The sequence below is a fragment of the Platalea leucorodia genome (genome assembly GCF_965183815.1).
Source record: "Platalea leucorodia genome assembly, chromosome: 19".
Lineage (NCBI taxonomy): Eukaryota > Metazoa > Chordata > Aves > Pelecaniformes > Threskiornithidae > Platalea > Platalea leucorodia.
The window spans coordinates 1,066,715-1,085,213 of record NC_138841.1 but is presented as its reverse complement, the minus strand read 5'-3'; the positions used below and the strand labels follow the sequence as shown (position 1 = coordinate 1,085,213).

General features: G+C 50.1%; 1 long non-coding RNA gene across 1 annotated transcript in view; it reads right to left on the bottom strand.

Moving 5' to 3' along the window:
- Nucleotides 1-6,614: 6,614 nt before the first annotated feature.
- The window catches only part of LOC309599162, an 18,796-nt gene continuing 6,911 nt past the window's right edge, over nt 6,615-18,499 (bottom strand). Inside the window, exons 2-3 of the long non-coding RNA XR_014230216.1 lie at nt 14,109-14,225; nt 6,615-6,724 (exon numbers count right to left, since the gene is read on the bottom strand). This is a non-coding gene — a long non-coding RNA (uncharacterized lncRNA). The remainder of the gene's footprint in view (nt 6,725-14,108; nt 14,226-18,499) is intronic.

Genomic DNA, 18,499 nt, shown 5'->3' with positions numbered 1-18,499 from the left:
AGAAGTCTGATGTGATGAGAAAGTGCACCAAAATTCAATTTTTCTGGAGCAATTTCTTCAACACCTTCTACACAAACCTGAGCCTTGGAACGAGAGCAAGGCCATGCAGCACATGCTGAGCAGCCTTCATGCGTGTTCCTGCCGAGAGCAGCCAAAGTCAAGTGGATGAAGAGAAAGCAGGAGGCAGAGATGCAGCCTCTGATCAGAGTTTTAGTAATATGGAAGAAGAGATGAACATTTTGCAAATATGTCTCACTGACACAGAGGACAGCAGATGAGAAGGCCGCTGTAAAAGCACAGTACAATAACGTGATGTGGCTTTACTAAATCTAAGTGCCGAAGACAAGGGTAGGGATGCTTTGCAGCGCACTTGCAGATGGGTGCAGGGACCACTGGACAGTGATGATTTGGGCTCCTCCTCTCTGTCCCTTCTCCTCAGGTGCCAAACTGCATTAAAATCCATCAGGATCAAGCTCACACTGAGCATTTTCTTAGCCATCCTGTTTTTCCGTATGAGCAAATGGTGGTGTTGGCACATCTAGCCTTTGGAAGAGCTTACCAAGGGGGGCAGAGGCAGCGAATTCTCAAATTGTTTGGGATCCCCCAAGCCAGACTGGCTGTCTCTCCCTAAGAGACAATGACCTACCTCCACCAGGGCTGCGTGGAGCGCGCGGGAGCAGCGGGTGGAAACCCCTGGCTGGCCGCGCGCAGGAGGTCAGCCCAGCCGCTCCAAGGGATTCCGTCTGGCCTTGCAGCTGAACGTGAAATCGCAGAGACGTCTCCTGCCTTGCCAAAAGCAGTTTTAATTTTGTAAGGGAGTGAAAGGGAGAGCTTTCCACTGAGTTCTTTCATTCATATAGACTGGCGGATTTTTAGCCTTTTTTTTTCCTCCAACTTGTTCAAGTCTCCAAGTTTCCCTCTGGAAATTCCATCCTGGGATGGTTTTCTCTTTGAGTTACCTTTTGCAGACTCCTCAGGTGCAACCCAAAGGCCTCCAGGGGCCAGGATTGAAAAGCTCTGCAAATTTAAGTGGATGCAAATAGGAAGATGCCCTGTTCGTACGTTCAAGCTGCCTTTGACAGGAGTCTTGGACAGGAGTCAGCCTTAGCTGTGGATGGGAGGGAAGGTCTCTCAGAGAAGGTGGCTCTGCCCTATGGTGCTACTTGTTCAGAGATATTGTTGAAATAAAAACTAAGAGTAAAGCAGTACCGTGTGTATCGAAAGATTGTTTAAAGCATACAAATATTGCACAAGGGTCCCGAAAGCTTCACCTTCCTACTCCTATTAACACAGCAACTGCCAGAGCCAGCGAGCCCAATACCCGTCTGGAGAGGCATGATGTTTGGACCAGCCACAGCAAGTGGCAGTGCCATGGCAGCCTCAGCCTCAGCTTTCTTGTTAGGTTGCCCTAACTAAAGCAACATCCATCGCTGGTGGCCAGCTCGTGAGCCTCCAGCAATAAAACCAAGAGCTGAAACAGCTTGAGCCAATACCTCATCTTCTCTTTCCACAAACAGAAACATGGAGCACCTGGTTTTATTGCTCACTTTGTGCCTCTCCCAGTCCTGGCAACACACATAGCAGGTCCACAGGACACGGGGGCTAACCAGCTCTTTAAAGGGGTTCCAACCTTTTCCTAACTGGGAGAGGGTGAAGAACCCCGCTTTAAGAAACTCATATCCTTGGTGGACTTATCCTTTGCGGGTAAGTCATAAGAGAGAGCGATTGTAAGTCACGCTTTACAGTGAGTTACACCACTCACTTCTTGGAGTTTCCCTCTTTCCCCATCCATCCGGGAGGTCTGACATGTCCTCTATTCCTCACAGTGGTTTGTCCCTGCTTTCAGAAAGCCCCCACCTTCCCCTTATCCATTTTCTAGGCATTCACTTGACATCTGGTAGAGAGGGATATAAGCCACTCTGCAATGAAATCTTACCCTGCCTCTTTTTCCAGCCTGTCTGACAGAGAACAAGTCAGCTGTGGGCCTCACCAACAATTTTAAACAAAACCCCACAATCCAGCAGGTCAGGCCATTTTAGCATATGTACCTTTTATTTGTAGTGGACTGTTAATAATTAAGTGATGCCTTTCATACAGACATTTACAATAATTTAACCTTGCCCTTGCTGTGTAATTTATTCTTTGCAGAAGCCAATAAAAATAAAGGCCCCATATTTCGTCTCTCTCATTCTCTGTACATATATATAAATATATATATACACGCATATATCCAGAATAGTGTAATAGGTTTCACATATTGTTCCATAGGTATCATTAGGGTAACAGAGCCAAGTGTCTCAGTTCATATGACTTTCTTTATAGGTGCCTTATAATCCACATAAAATTGAGCTTATGTTTCCTCTCCATCCACTGATTCTAAAACAAGATGAGGAAGGGTTCTCTCTCTTTTTTCCTTCTTAGTTCCAGTCCTCGCTGCACCAAATTAAAAATTTACCATTGGTGGTAAAGACCAGTCTTTAAAGAACCCAACAGTTACCAAACTGGACATCACTTACAGCCCATCTCTTGTAATGTCTTACCTCTGACGGTGACAAGCATTAAAGGCTGCAGGAAAAAGGTTTGAGCAATGCCCACAGTAGACAGGTATCAAATCCTACCTGCCCAGGGAGGAAAATCCTTCTTAAGTTTGCGAGTGAGTCATTACTCCTCTTTCTAAAGCCACAGCACAGAGAACCCAGCAGGTAAGTGGAATAGGAGCAAGGGAAGGGACTAAAACCAGAGATTTATTCCCTCTCGAAAAAAAGAAAGGGAAAAAAGCACAGGACAGGGAAAAAAGAGCCAAAGCTAGTCCTGTTGGCTTCACTTCCACAGAAAGTCCTAAAGAGGCTACGCAGAGAAACAAAAGAAAAATATTTTCCCCTAAAGAAACATTAGTAAAAACACATTTATTAAAGCACAAAAAATTCCATAACACTTAAGAGACCCGATGCTCTGGAAAGCGCAGGGCTGACCGCTGTGCGCAAGCAGCGGGGCTGAGTCACGGCCGTGTGCCCGTGCAGGATTGCTGCTCCGCAAGGGAGAGCTGGAGAGCCCGGTTTGCCTCTGCCCTCTCCGCGGACAAGCAGGGCGACCGGCACAGCCCAGCTTGGCCTGATCCAGGCAGCTATGGAAGAGGGCCTAGAACCTCAGCTGGACTCTTCTTGTGCTCCCAAAGTAAAGCTCGGCTTTACCGTCCTTCCTGAGGTCTAACCTACTCTTAAAAAGCTCCTGCATTAGATGTTCCATCTTCTTAAAGGCAACCGTGCCATGCAATTAAGACACTCGGGCCATGTTGGAGAGGCCAAGACACAGGCAAGCACCATGGACCTCCTAGCACGCGTGGCCTAGAACCTATGGGTCACGTAGGGGACGTGCTTCCCCCGTGCCATATACCCATGGTAATGCTGCAGAAAGTTTCCATTCAATCCCAGCCACAGCTTTTTTCCAGGGTCCTTTAGAGCAGCAGCTCCTAAGGGACATGAAAGCACGTCCGTATCGTTATTGTCGTTATTATTCACCGGCGGGGCAGGGGAGGAAGGGGCAGGGACAGCACAGCTACTGGTCCCTGGTGCGTGGTCGGCTGGCGGCGCACAGCTCTTTGGTCCATATGAGGTGATGGAAAACTTTCCCTAGCATCAGGTGTTGCTGCCGAGCGTGAGCTGCTCCAGTTACACTCTCAGCAAGTGTTATAAACACACAGGCACAATCTAAATATTTATGGCACATGAAATCTCCCGTCTGCTGTTCCTCAGCAGAGAGAGAAGAGAGGAGGGAGGGCGGGAGGGTGAATTAAGAGGTGATTATTGTGCAGGGCCTGTAAAATCAAAATATGGAATCAAGATGTATTCAGTCCCCCGGAATGGTCACCACAGCGAGGAGCCAGGTGTCAGCTCCCTGACATTGATGTAAGAGGTTTGCCACAGGCTGGGGTCAGCTGGCGCAGTCCACGGCCGGGGAAAGCGCTCGGCTTCCCCCGGCTGAAACGCTGCTGCTGTACGCCAGATGGGAACACGGCCCTGCCTTCCCGGTCTCCCTTTTCCTCTCAAGCACCTCCTGAGAGACTGATTGCTTCAGCTCGTAAAACCTTTCTGGGGCTGTGAAGGAGTAGAGCAGGCTGGGAAATTATTTCTCTACCCTTGACAAAAATTATGATAGAATTTGTTTTCTTATTCTTTCTGTTTTCACTCAGATCTCCGGGGGTTTTGTTAAAGGCTGAAAAAGGGCGGGGGGGGGGGGGGAACACAACCCACAACAAAAAAAGAGAGACCCAGCCTGGGGCAGTTTAATGTGTTTCTGTAACAACCGTGCATTGATCCAGCCCGTGAAGCGCCGAGTGTCTGCGGGTGACGGGGCTGGCTTGCCAGGAGGGAGAAGTGGAGCTGCTTTAGGAGAAATGCTCCGCTCAGCAAACTTGGGAAGTCAGCACTGACTGAAAAGGCCCCACCAACAGAAGTCCTGCCTGCACCGGTCTCTGGCGCTGGCCAATGCCATTCCAGCCCATTTCACCACCGTGGCAGGGATCAAGGACAAGGTGTTTACAGGTGCACACATAAATTTGGTTGGGTAGCTGGACAGCCCACCAACAATCTCCTCCAGGTCATCACAGAGACCTGACGAGGAGAACAGACTGCAAATACATTTTCAGGACCATAACACAGTACAATTCCCAAGGATGTGTCTGCCCACGGACAAAGGACGCGGAGGACAAGAGCAGCATCTCCTCTGATAACGTACATTCAGCCGGGAACAGTGACCCATGACTGGCTCGAGCGGGCAGCCCCCCTGGAAGGCTGCCTGGAGAGCAGGCAGACGAGCTGTCAAGGCGCTGCCCAGACTCCTAGCTCAGATTTTGCACTATTATTAGAAGAAAAAGCCAATACAGCAGGCAGCTCCTCTGCTGTGAAGTGCTTTTTCTTTACACTGGTGTTAAGACATCGACAGCGTTAGTTACTGCATCAGTGGCTCGGACTGAAGGCTTGGCGATGTCCAGCTGGAAATAAAGCACGTCCTCCCTCCGTGTGGTGGAGCTGTGGCTTGCTGCGTTCCAGCAGACTCACTGATGTCTATCAGGAAGGGTGACACCACAAAGAGTGACGGTTTTCTACCTTCTGATGACTTTGGCTTCTGGCTGCCAGAAATCTGAGAGCCAGTGCATGGGAATTTGTGTACTGCTCTGTTTTCAAGGGAGTGTGTTCAGTTAAGGTGGGGCCCCCAAAGTTATTTTTAGCTCAGCACAAATAACGGAGCAGAAGGCTTTGACGTTTTTCCTGAACGAGTCCCAGGACCAAATTAAAAAATCTGGGCTATTTAAGCTCTGATCAGGAATTTACACAGCCTTTCACCTTGATTTGTGCTGGCATTGGTGAGTTTGAGCACAGGCTGCTGACAGCAATGGGAGGATCAGCAGGAAGAAACGCATGGGGTACGGGTGAGGTGAGCTACGCCAATTGAGATCTCCGTTTTCTGTCCAAAATATAGGCTCAGTTTCTCCTCAAGTCTGCTCTGCAAAGTTGCTGAACAGCAACTCTTGGCTTCAAGGAAGTACTCCAGTGCCTCAAAGGGCTGACAGCTCGCTGTTGCCAAATTAGAGTAAACAAGCCAATTTCCACGTCCCCCGGAACTGCAAGCACGTCGATAATCACTCGGGAGAAAGTTTAAGCCTTAGCAATAACAAAGCCAGGGCACGTTCTGGTTGGCACACCCAGCTGGATGTTTACACTCACGCCCACGGAGGCGCCAACCCCAATCTCCTTCCATTGCAATGACAGGCCTGACTTTGCAGGGCTTCCAAAGGCACAACACCTCCTGCCCCGCAGAGGAATTTTACTCCCGGAAGGCTGAGAACGTTTTCCATAGGAATCTGCAGCTGAGAAAGGCGCTATTTTCCATGTTTCATATACGCAAAATGAGACATCCTCTACTGCTTATGTTCCGTAAGCCACGCACCATCTCTGTCAAAAGCTGGAACAAAGGTACTGACTTGAGTGGACTCTGTATGGACTCACCAGCACTGCTTGTCAGTGAGACAAGGGGTAGCTTTTGAATTCCTCTTATTACATATTTCCAGGGTCTCTCGTTTAAGCCTGTCTACAATCAACCCAGGGAAACAAAGCACCTTCCTCCCGGGACAGCTCAGCTGACTGCACAGCCAAAGGTAAAGCTACTGTGGACATTAAGAAGCCTCCATGCTACCCGGAGTCTGAGCTCAAGTCTCAAAAAAGCCCAAAATCTCCAGCTCAAACTAATAGACACATCTGCCAACAACTTCTTTTAATTTTTTGGAACTACTCTATAGATTATTTCATTGCCAAGAAAAAGAAGAGATATTTATGATGGTGACTGAAAAGCCTTGAAATTCCAAGTCAGATCCTCAGCGGTGTAAACTGGAGCTGCTCCAGCGAGTCAAGGGGACACTGCCAATTTACACAGGTTGAACTGGCTCTCTAGTTTTACCTGCCTGGCCCTCTAGCACACATGGACAATTAAAGGTAGCTGATTGAGCTACTATATGAATATCTGCCACTCTTTCCTCTTGAGTCATCCAGTTGGACAAGAAATATAAGGGCACAAACGCAGAAGTAAAACCAGACATTTGCTCCTACCTTGAACTTAGAGGTAGCTGGTGTTGCAGCGTTGGCATGAGAATGGGAACTGAAAGGTGGACGGACAGAGAACGCCTGCTGGTACCGTGTCAGGTAGTTTCCTTGAAGGCACTGCATCTGTCCTGTAAACCGGGGGGGGGAAATCTTTAGTTTGTAATAGGGTTGTGACTATTAAAAACAGGTACGACAGGGAGGTGTTTCAATACCAAAGCAACAGGAGCATGGGGAGGTTCTAGAGATATAGAAAACATGTGCTTAACATTCAGCAGGTGCTCAGGTTTATATAAAGCGCAGCTCAACGAATTTCCTAACGTTCCTGTCCTGAGGTTCTTCATGAACAAAGTTTCCCCAGGTGGGTCTCATTCAGAATCGGGGCCTTATTTAACATCAGGGAGGTTCTTTTGATCTGCCAGTCTCCTGGCTTTCATTATGACTGAGACATCTTTTTGAGAAGGTTAAGAAAACGTGTATTAAATAACGGCCTTTATTCTTAGTCTTTGGTATTAAAAAAAAAGAAGCATATAGTCAACAGAAAATATATGTGCAATACGACAGCATGCAACTGAGACCTTCCTGAAGGTGCGCACCAAACACAGACCAGACTGCGGCGTTAGCAAACACGTACGCATACGAGTAACTTTACTCGTGGCAATAGTCCCCATCATCTTAAACTACTCACACTGGTAAAGTGACTCCCATGATCGAGAGCGCTGCAGGATTGGGCCCTGCCTACTCGACAGAGCATTTTTAAAAATTTAAATGCATCTAATCCCTTAAAAAAATGTAAACCAGTTGTGACCTCCTGGCAGTTTAATGGGAGTTTTGTCTGCACAAGGAACGATTCCTTTGTTAGATCGAAACATGCCGAATTTAATCTCGGAATGAATTTTTATGGCCAAGACATAACCCACCCTTGAAAAGAAAGAGAGTTTATAATGGAAAGGCTGACACAGTCTGAATTATAGAGCTATAAATGACAGCACTTTAATCATTCGATTAAAGTGACCAGTCACTTCCAACAAAGGGGTGCTTGAGCCAAAGCTTTTGTAGCAGGTGGAAGGAGCCTCCGCTGACTTCAGAGGTCTTTGGATCAGGCCCAGATTGTTCACGGATTTCAACTATTTTTTATTCATTTCAATCCTTATTCAGCTAGATATTTAAACACGTGCTAAATATTTATTGTTTATGTAACCTGGGACTAATCTCAAGTTTCACATTAGGCCTGGGTGTAACTATTTTGCCGACTGGTACTCGGATGAGCTAGTTTAAAGAGGCTCTTACTTGAATTTGATATCATATTTTACTTTGCTTTTTGGTGTTACCCTGATTGCTGTAATGCAGTCGTCACCTTTTGTTAAAGCACATATTGACACTGCAGCGCAGTGATTTTAATTGTGGGGATTTAAAAAAAAAATACAAAACCACACCTCTCCAGTTATTTGGGGTTTCATTTTCATTTTTTTCATGTTTGGGGAAGAAGAAAAGACACAGGAAAAAAAAGAGAAAAGGGAAGGTTGAAAATGATTGGGTTTCAGGAAAAAAAATATTTTTGGCAATGAAATCAGGAAAAGCAGCAGGGTTTTTGAATAGTGAAGCTCACCAACCAAGCCAGGGAGAAAAAAAACCCCTGAACTGAGCTCTGAAACTTTACCTTCCTTTAATTATACAGGTGACATTTCAGACATTTAGTCTGATTTTTTTGCATCTGCATATTGAAAACACCCTTTTAAAAATACTTTAAAAAATAGCTGCTATAGAACATTTATTTAGTGAAAAGTAAATCTTATAAAAATTCAATTGCAAAGTAGTTAAGGTATTTGAATTTTTTTTAAAGAAGAAGAATCCCAAGAAAGAAAGTATTTGATGGCTAATAATCTCATTTCAATATAATAGGACCTTTCTTTTGCAAAGAGCAAGACAGGTTAAAAGATATAATTATGACTTTGCAAACTCTCCCAAGTGCTACGCGATCATCTGACAGTTCTGATCCCGGGCTCAGCTCTCAAAGGGGAAAAGTCTTTGTCTAGTTAGAGAGTTAAAGAGACAGGATCCCTATTCCACCCTCTGCCTACATTGCAATTTAACTGTCAAAAAAATCCAAGCTGCAAAATTGTCTTATTCCAACACAGCGCAAGGAAAGAGAGAGAGGTTTGAAACTGACCTGTCAAAAGCACCCTGTTTAAAAATGTATAATATATTTTAAATATTTTTTTTCCGGAGGTACTTAAAGGTTAAAGATGTGCCAAAGAAGTAGGATGGATTTTTTTCCCCCTTCACTAAAGCTTTTTAAAACAATTAAAACAAAAAAAAATCATTTCAAAATTAGGGATCATCAGTGTAAAAAATCCCCTGAAGATCAAAAGGAACACATTAGAATCACATTAATTCTGATTAAAAAAAAAAGAATAAATCCCCTTTTTCAATGGAAAGAGAAACTTCGAGGACATTTAAACAGTGTTTTCATTGTCAGAATTTACAAGAAGGTGGAGCAGAGTGTCTGGAAGAGACGAAGACCAAGGCAAGCACTGAGCCGTGAGGAAGGATCCAGAGGCTGCTGTTGACAGTCTGTCCTGGATATTCTCGGGCTCTTTAAAGCCTTCGGTTTTTTAATGTTTCAAAATAGTGGAAGAAGGAGGGGAAAATATTTTTCCCGAGTAACCAAACAAAAGAAGTCATTTCTTAAGGGGGGTTTCCAAGGAGCCACAAACAAACAATTCCAAATCATTTTTTTTCCCAAATATAGATGGCAAACAGAGGGCTGGACATGACCAAAGGCTTTTGCAGGGTGCCACCCGCGTGGTGCCCTGCAGCACCACGAGCACGTGCCGTTGCACCAAAGCGGGTCGGATCGGCTGCGCTGCAGCAGCACCTCCCTCGCCCAGGACTGCCTCGACAGGATCAGGCCCCGAAGCGCGTTAGCAGAGCCGGGGGAGCCTGGGGGCTGCAGAAATGCCAGACCGGGGTCTGTAAGCATGTGTGCAGCGGGTTCAGCTCTGAGAGCAAGCAACGCGTTCCCCTAAGCAGGGAGCAGGGGCCAAATTTCCCTACTGTTCATCTCACTGCAAGTCAGGAGTGAGCCCTTCATAAATCAGGAGTCAATTCATCGGAGGCAGCAGTTTCCCCACCTGGCAGACGCCAAGTGAGAGTGTGGTCAGGTCTGTTCATCCACCTCCATCAAGCCCCAGCAAACGCCTCAACGAACTGGAGCAACTGGGAGGGCTCGCGCACCAGCAGCCTCCTTGTAGCCTTTGTTTGCTGCAGGGGGCTTGTCCTCCAAGGAGCCAGTTGGGTTTTCCTCCCTCCTAATCAGCAAATTGTAACCTGCTCCTTCCCATATGTGGCTCGACTAATGGCCCTGCCGTACGTCTGGCAGGGGCACGGGCCGAGCTGTTTCCCACACACGAGTGCACGCACTCGGCGAGAAGGGGGAGCCAAGGGACAGGCAGAGCCGTGGGCGAGAGATTTGTAGCTTTTGGACAAAAAGGTTGCAGAATAATGTCCCTCCCTGTCCCTCTTTGGCCTTTTAGATCTTTCCCGTAAATGGGTCCTCTCCCAGATGCTTGGGTCCCAAACCCACCAAGAAAAATGGGAATCTCCTTTGGGCTCTGCAGCTGGTCCTTCTAACCGAAGGCTGGCAGGGAGAGCACCAGCCTGTCTCCTCCTCAAAGTCACAAGCTAAAATCTTTCTAGGCCTGAGAGCCAAAGGACACCGCCTCAGGGAGCTCCCCAGGTCACAGGAGGAGATCAAAGCAGTCCGGACTGAGTAGCGCTCGCAGAGACTTGCACTGCCCGCACGAGGGCCGTGCAGCTGGGCTGGTACCATAGACTTTAACGTGCTTTGAAACATACGCTTATTTATTTAGATTTATACAAAGACCCTAAATGGTATCAGTACAATCCAAGATACCACCCCCAGCAAGACAAGTGGCATAAAAACCAACCTACCCCCACTGCTCCCCTTGCCAAATTTTCTCCCTTTCCAGCCCTCTTCACTCTCTCATTTCCAGGTGGGTGGGGAAAGAGAAGAGCTTTGCAACAGCACGGCATGTCACGGGCAGCCACGGGGAACGTCGGAACAGGGGTAAAGCAGCAGTTGTGTATTGGTGCTTATCTTCAACATTTTAATAGATATAAAACTGGTAAATCGGGGTGTGACCAAACTAAACAAAACGGGGATGGGGGACCTCATTAAAGCATCCTTGCAGACTGCTTTGCGTACCTCCTGCTGCGTTAGGAAGTATGTCACCACAGTCCCGTGTTTCCACGGGACCTGCAGGGCAACCAGGCGTTAAGTATTGCTCACTAAAAATTAAAGCCAAACTGGACTCCTGCCCTAGGAAACTTGCCAGATTTCTGCTCTTAAAGGAATGATAAGCGTTTGGGATGCTGGTTGTCTGACTGTGCAAAATCAGGGTCGAGTCTGGGATAAGAGCTCCTCATTAAATAGCTCCAATCCCGCTTCCCTTAAATCTGGAGGGAAGTCTTCCTCTAAGAGCAGGACGAGAACTCACCAGCAAGACGAAGGTGTGCTCCTGGCAGCCCAAATGGATGGTCCTAGGGCAAAGGGCTGTTGGAAGGTGTTCCTTTCATGGATGTTGCTCACAAGAAGACAAGCAAGCCTTCCCATCCTTTCCATTAAGCTCTCTGGTCCTCAATTCTCATCAGTTTGCCTCAGCCTTTCAAGGGATGAGACAGTGATGGGTTTTCCCTGGTGCAACCAAGAGCAGGATCCGGGTCTCCTTGGGAAACATCATATGCTAAAGCTGGCTTCCTCATGCCACTGTAAAGCTGCCATGATTCACCACATATGAACAAGAACTCATCTGCTTTGCACATTTTCCTCTTAATCCAACCTGTTTTCCAGCTCATCGTTTCTTGTTTGTGGCCAGTTTGGAAGGATTTGTGCCTTTGTCTCAGGGACAGTCTAGCTGCTTGCTTATGACAGCACCAAGAGGGCTGCAGGTGTCAAAAGGGAATTCCTGCAGTGAAAATCATGACTGTAGTTCTGAGGAGACACGGAGAGTGGGGAGTAAGACGGCGTGAGTGTCACCTGGTGAGAAGAGTAGCGAGTGGCAGAGAGCCACGGCACACGCTGATTCGACGCGTTAAGTGTGTAGCTGGAGCAGAAACATACACACAAAAGGGGAGAGGCAGTCAGCAGGCGTAACCCCGTGGAATTCCACAGCAAGACCTGTGCTTGGGTTTACCATTTTCACCTCATCGCTTCCCTTCCTTCCTATGGCTGCAGAAACCACCCTCATCTGAGCATCCCCAATGACCCGTTCCAACGGGCACCCTCTTACCGGCCCATTCAAACCAAAGGCCATGGTTAATGCCAACAGCTTTGCCAGGATTTTCTCAGGTAGGGGAAGTTTGCAGGTGGTGTGAAACTAGGGATGCTGGCTTTACACCGCAGAGCCTGACCCTGCAGAAGCAGAGTACCTGTCCTCAGAGCAACGTCTCACCATCAAACGAGACAATTTCAGCTGAGCTGTGAGCTGAGCTGCCTTCAGGCTGGGACAGGCTCAGGCGACGTCCCCACTCTGCAGTTGGTCCCCCCTCAGCGCACAGCACACGTTTCGGTTTGATTGATTTTGTAATTGCTCGTTTAATTGAACAGTTACAGCAACACTATCAGGAAAAGGTTTCAGGGCTGGGAAGGGGGGTGGGAGGGTGTGGGGGTGGAAGGGGAATTGGAGCTGGGGAAAGAGCAAAATGGGTTTTTCCCTTTCTCTTAAGATGAAAACAGAGAGAAGAGGCAAGGAGATGAGCTCCCCTTAGCTGGCACTGAGGAGGAAGGGAGCCGAAAACAATAAATTACAAAAAGAGAAGAAGAAAAATGAGAAGTGGGTTGAAAAGTGTGGCAGGGCCAGAGGGTCCCAGGGACTGCTTAGCCTCTAACTGACATCCTCTTCCTGCTAGCTGTGAATGCTGGCATGAGGAAAATGGGCCACAGAGAAGGAAAGCTGGGAAGCTGTGTGAGCTGGAAGGGGGGAATGAGCAGGAGAAGGTGGGAGAAGATGCCTGTGTGCCTAAATAAAAGGTGCACGAGCAACACGGAGAGAAGGGGAAAGACATAGCTGTGTCAGAGAAGCTGCGAAGAGCAGAGAGTGTATGAAAGCAAAACAGATGGGTACAGCAAGGTCTGCATTTCGAGCACAAGAAAGGTTGGTGGGTGTAGCATATCCTTGTCCGAGAGGTAAACCTCCAGGGAATGGGAGAATGGCCCAGCAGGTATACATAGGAAAGCTGGGATGTGTGAGAGTGAAGGGAGAGTGCACATATACGAGAGGAAAGCGAGAAAAATAGCGAGAGAGATGGATGGACGCCTGCGCAAAAGGAGGTGAGCGCGAGAGACATCAGGACACACGCTGGCTGGGTTGATCGGTGAGCCTGCTATTGGGTATGCTCTGCTGTTACGCTGTGATACGAGGTTGCCGCTTACTTGCGGAGCTGGTGCCACGCTGGTTTTCGTGTCTGGGGCTGCGTGGGCACTACTTCCATGTGTCCGTGAACTTTTTGGAGCATTTCTGCCTCCGATCTGCATACACTGCCTAGGTGGGTTTCCCAAAGGGGTGAGCACCTCTAGTTGTTGGCACGGTGGGCGTTTGCATCACTTTTCACAGCGTGTTTGTGTATACCCACGTGAAGGGGTGGGCACGGACACGTGTGTAAATCCGCTACATGCCCATCTGCGCAGTGGGCATAGCGTGCCTCTGCTTCCACAAGTCCAGATGTGGCAGTGCCACTGCGTGCCGCTCTGTGGTACACGTGTGTCGGAGCGGGAGCATGTGCGGGTTGGGTGTGTGTCAGGAAAAGGACAGGAGAATCCAGACAGGGTCAGGGGGGAAGGTGCACACAGAGGCCATGGTGCAGCTCCACAGCAAAGGAGATCAGGTTTCAGGAGAGCCTGGAGCTCTGGCTGGAGGGGGACAGGAGGTGGGCTTTGCTGCCTGCATTCCCTGGCAGGCAGCACAAGGCAGGTTTAAAGAATATCCTTCCATTTAGGAGTTTGTTTATTATTCTTAACTAAGCAGCTCAGACAGGCAAGCCGGCAGCACCATGTCCACGCTGACTTCCCAGGAAGGCAGGGAAGGGAGGGACAGGAAGGCAGATTTCCAGACTAGGGGACAAAGGGATTTATGTACCACTGGGCTAGGGAAGGGGGCAAAGCTGCTCTGCTAACTATTCAGAAAGAACGTGGAAGACACTCAGCTTTGGGATGTCAGGGTGGGGTCTGGGTGGGGTGCAGCTGCAGCATGGCAAACAGGATCATAGCCGACTCGCTGTTCCGATACCCAGCAGCCCCCTTGGGTTGGCTGCTCCTCTTACACTTAAGAGCATCAGACTTTTGTCTGAAATTCCTCGGATCCAGGAGCAGAGACTCAGCTATGTGTTTTCTAGGGAGGAGGCAGAAGCGATCCCTTCTCTCTCCTGTTAAAACCCACTTACTCCATCAGGAGTCACAGGGCACCAGGATATTTGTGGTACTAGAAATTCCCTCACCTTGCAAGTGTGTCCATACCAGGGAGTCAGTGCACGTCTCCCAGCTCTGTGTTTTGGCTTCTCTGGCCCATCTAGCAAGTTGTCAGCTACTGCAGCGATGACCAAGAACACAGCAACCTAGATAGAAAGGAGAGATGGTGTTCGTATGCATTTCTCACAGGGACAGACCATATGTATCTGTGAGCTCCCTCAAAACATAGGTGATAGAGGAGGGAAAGGTTCTGCATGGATGTCCATAGAGTGAAAGACACAGGAGTATTTTCCTGCATACTGCTTGTGCACGCACACCAGCTCAGCTTAACACCGCCCGCGTGCGCAAAGATACACAGATCAGCGTTCTTTAGCCGGCACCTTCCACATCTTCCGTGGGCTCTAGTGTGCAAGGGAGTGCTGCAGATCCAGGTGACGGGCGCCCACCTGCAGCGTGTGAGCACACACCGAACCTACCCCCGTGCGACGGGGGAGTTCGCGTCCTTGCAGCTCAGGGCAGGACTGCAAAGGAGGGACTATTTTTGCCGTTCGCTGAGTGCTGATGTGTGTGCTCACACTGTCATGAAAATGAGGTCAAGGAAGGTCATTCAGTTCAACAGTATAAATCAAGGAGGAAAGTAGAGTGGAAGCCTGTGAATACTCGGGAGATCTCAGCAGCGGGGGGTGGCCGGGGGAGCGGAGGAAGGGCTAATGAGACCAGGAATGCCACACGCGGGTGAAGCAGAAAATAGCGGTGAATGAAAGCAGCCAAACGGTGGCAGCCAAAACAGAAGGCAGGAAAGCCCAGCCTCAGGTCCTTTATCCTGCGCTATAACCAACGCTTCGTGTTAACTCGCAGGATTATTCTGCCAGAGCAGGCAGAGGGGCTCCACACCCTCCGGTCCCAACCCGCTGACAGGAAACCTTTCACTGGAAACTTGCTCGCATTCAGTGCAAAATGTCTCACTTCTGTTAGCAATTTGTTCCCCATCAGAAGCATTCCTGGGAGGAGGCTGGCGGGGTAGGAGGCGGCCGGGAGGGCTGCGCAGGGCGCTTCCACCTGGCGACCTGGTTAATAACACAATGGAGCAGGCAGCCGGCCTTTCACCACCTCTCGCTTTCCTCCATGTCCCTCATTCCGCCTTTCACCACCTCCCCCTCCATTTCTCTCCTTTCTCCTCCCTTTTGCCAGCCTCCTCTCTCCCCTTCTCCACTTCCCCTCTTCTTTCATCCCTTCGTTTTTCTGCTGCTATGAGCTCCTAGCACATTTGGACCTCGCGCGCTCTGTCCCGTCTGCAGGCCTCCCAAACTCATCACACCTGTGCCCCACCGCCCTCTCGGGTACGGCAGAACTCGGCACTTTCTCCTTGGGCTGGGTCTGAGCCTCCAAAATGCTCTTTGTGATCAGTCTTCCCCCGGCGCTCTCTGGACAGAAGTCTCCCTCGCTCCCTCTTCCCTTCCCCCTTCTCTTTCTCTCCCTCACATAATATTTTCCATATGAAGAAGCCTTCCTGAAGCCACACACTGCCCTCTCGGCGAGTCTTAGGCGGGTTAAAGGAGACCCTGGGAGCCTTTAATCCTCTCTCTCTCGCTTGCTTTCATCCTCAGCCACAGCTGGACGCCCCATTGATGTGGAACAGACCAAACACCAGGCCTCTCGCTAAGCTGCTGCTGTGGGGCCTCTTCTCCTTTAGAGGCGAGCCGAGCCCATGGCCCATGTCCTGCTTACAGAGCGCCTGTCCCGCGTGCCCAGCGGCCCCGGCTCGCACACGTCCAGCCCCTCCGGCCCCGGCTCTGCCTGCCTCCCCCGGCCGTGCTCCTGCTCTCACTGCAACAGCCGTTTCTCTGAGCCATCTTCCACCACCTTGTTCTGAGACAAGCCCCCACCTTCTCCCTTATCCCAGCGTCCCCCTTTCTCAGTTATTTAGCATCAGTTCGCCGCTGCCCCGCATCCCTGCGGAGCATCAGGCCTGGATGAGGGTGAAGGACTGGTTTGTGTTGCTCTGCTGAAGCAGCCACTGGTGGGGACGCCCCCAGGAAGGGTCTGGCAGGCTCCATCGTCTGCCAGATAAGGCCTTAGGACTGCAGCCTGCTTACAATTTTGGGAAGAAGGGTCTTTGCTGCCTGTTCCAGATCTCTCTCAGGGCACGCTGCAGGGTGAGGCACGGATACACAGCTTCTCTAAAACCTTTGCAGCACGCACAGGATGGGCTCACATGGGCACTTGCCTCCTGGAGCCAGAGGAGTGACAAACTGCCGTGCCCGGGCACCTGCCTGCAGCGGGACGCCCCGGGCTTTGGCCGCTGCGCGCTCCGCTAGCCGAGCGCTCCGTTTTCATTGCAAAACACGGGGAATACCGCGAAGGCGCTGCGAAGGCCAGCATTTCACCGCGGTGCCGAGCTCTAGGCAGCCGGCCGGCTGCTTGCGAGCAGCGATGGCACCTGGCTGCCGAAGACCCCCGCCCCGCCTGGGAAGCCCCCTCCTACAGACGCCCCCTCCTACAGACCCCCCCCCCCCCCGCAGCCCCCCCCCCGCCCCATTCCCGGTCCTCCCCCGCCCCCTAGCGGCCGGAGCCAGCCCCGCCCGCGCCCGCCGGGACCCCGCCGCCGGGTCCTGCCGCGGTGCTCAGCAAGGGCCCGCGTACGGCGCAGGTAAACCCGGAGCGGGGAAGGCCCCCTAAGGCCGCTGACATTTGAAGGGGTGTCTAATCCAAAGAGGTTCCTGTGGATTTCACGGTCGGGAGAGTACGTCAGTGGGAAGCAAGAATTCCTACGGAAGGCAACAGAGAACGTCTGGTTTCATCCCTGATTGGATGAAAAGCTCAAAAGAAACTTCAGGGGGCTTTGGGGACTCCAAGTAGATAGGCAGAAAAGGGGTGGATTGATGAGGGAGTTCAGAGAAGAGGGAAAAAGTGATCCAAGCTGTCAGAAACACAACCTAGGAGGGAAAAGTAAAAGACTTGGGGACGGTTAGTCTGGAGTGGAAAGACAGGGGAGGCACGGCAGGCGTCACTGCATCCGAAGCAAGGGAAAGGGAGTAAGTTCAGAGCGGACACAAAAGGGAGCGAGGCCTTTAAATAGCCGGGATGTCAGATATTAGGAGAAGCCTTCAAACAAGGATGGTGCAGCACTGGAACAGGTCACCGGGAGAGGGCTGCAACCTAAACTAGTGCAACAGAGATCTTTAGAAATTACATCGAAAGAGCTGATCCTACTGTGTGTCACGGGGCTAGATTAAGTGACCTCCTGAGATAACATTCATCTTGTTTTCTGTGATGCTATAATTAAAAGCCACATTGATCCTCTGTCAGAGATGCAGCAAAAGGACCAACTTCATTGCTTCCTTGCTGTTCCTTAGTGACCAACATACTAGCCCCTGGACGGACATCTCTTCATGACCTGTCCTGCCCAGAGAGCTTCTCTCCTCAAAGACAGGACCTCCAGCGGACACGGCAAATGCAGATGCTGTGGGAAAGGACGCGGCATTGCAATGCAGCACAGTTCTTGGCTCAGTTTGTAGGCAACCAGTTGCAGAAACTGAACTAATTGCGGACTCTTGGGACTTGTTCATAAGAGAACGAGTGCATTCCCCCTTCTTGTTATTGAGCATCAAGCGCCTGATGAGAGAGGGATTTGGGGACAAGACAATGCGAAGATATCTAGCACAAAATGATTAGCCAGAATGTACTGTTAATAAGCTGCTTATTCATATAATTGGAAATTATTTCCAGCAAGGGTGTCACTACAGTCTTTCTGCACTGCTCTGGTGGAGCGAGGCAGCTAGGTACTGGCCCAGGGGAAACCCCTGCGAGCACATCGGCTGGTGGGGAGGCAGAGGAATTTACTGCCATTATACTTCTTCACTGTCACTGCCTTGAAGGGCAGAGAAGGGCACAGGGATTTCAAAGGGAGGCAGAAGGGACTCTGCCCAGCCCTGCTGCCTAGGGACATGTTCCCCCGCACGGCAAGCACGAGGTGTCTGGGAGCAGCGTGGAAGGACAGTCCTTCTCCAGCATCCTGGAGCTGTAACAAGGGTAAGGCCAAGAAAGCATGGAGTCAAGACAAAGACGACCTGCCACCGCTTGTGCTTTCCAAAGCGGCCGTTTAAGTTAGAGCCAGCTGTGGAAGAGCCATGAGTGAGCCCACCCCAGAGCTGTGCCAGCCATCCCTAAAAGGAGACTCTGGTCGTGGCTACGATGCACGCATTGTGGCTTGGTGATTGAACTGGAGGTTTCCACAGGTGCCTTTGCTCGCCTTGAGGAGAGCTGGCTTCGTCCTGATTTCCAGGAGGCAGAGTTCCCTGGGGAGGCCAAGGGAAAGGAGGGGAAAAGCTACAGAAGCCGTTGCCCATTCCCTCTGTTAGCTCTGCCCAGCGGATGCACAAATACAGGGATGTGGCATCGCACCACCCCACGTCTTTCT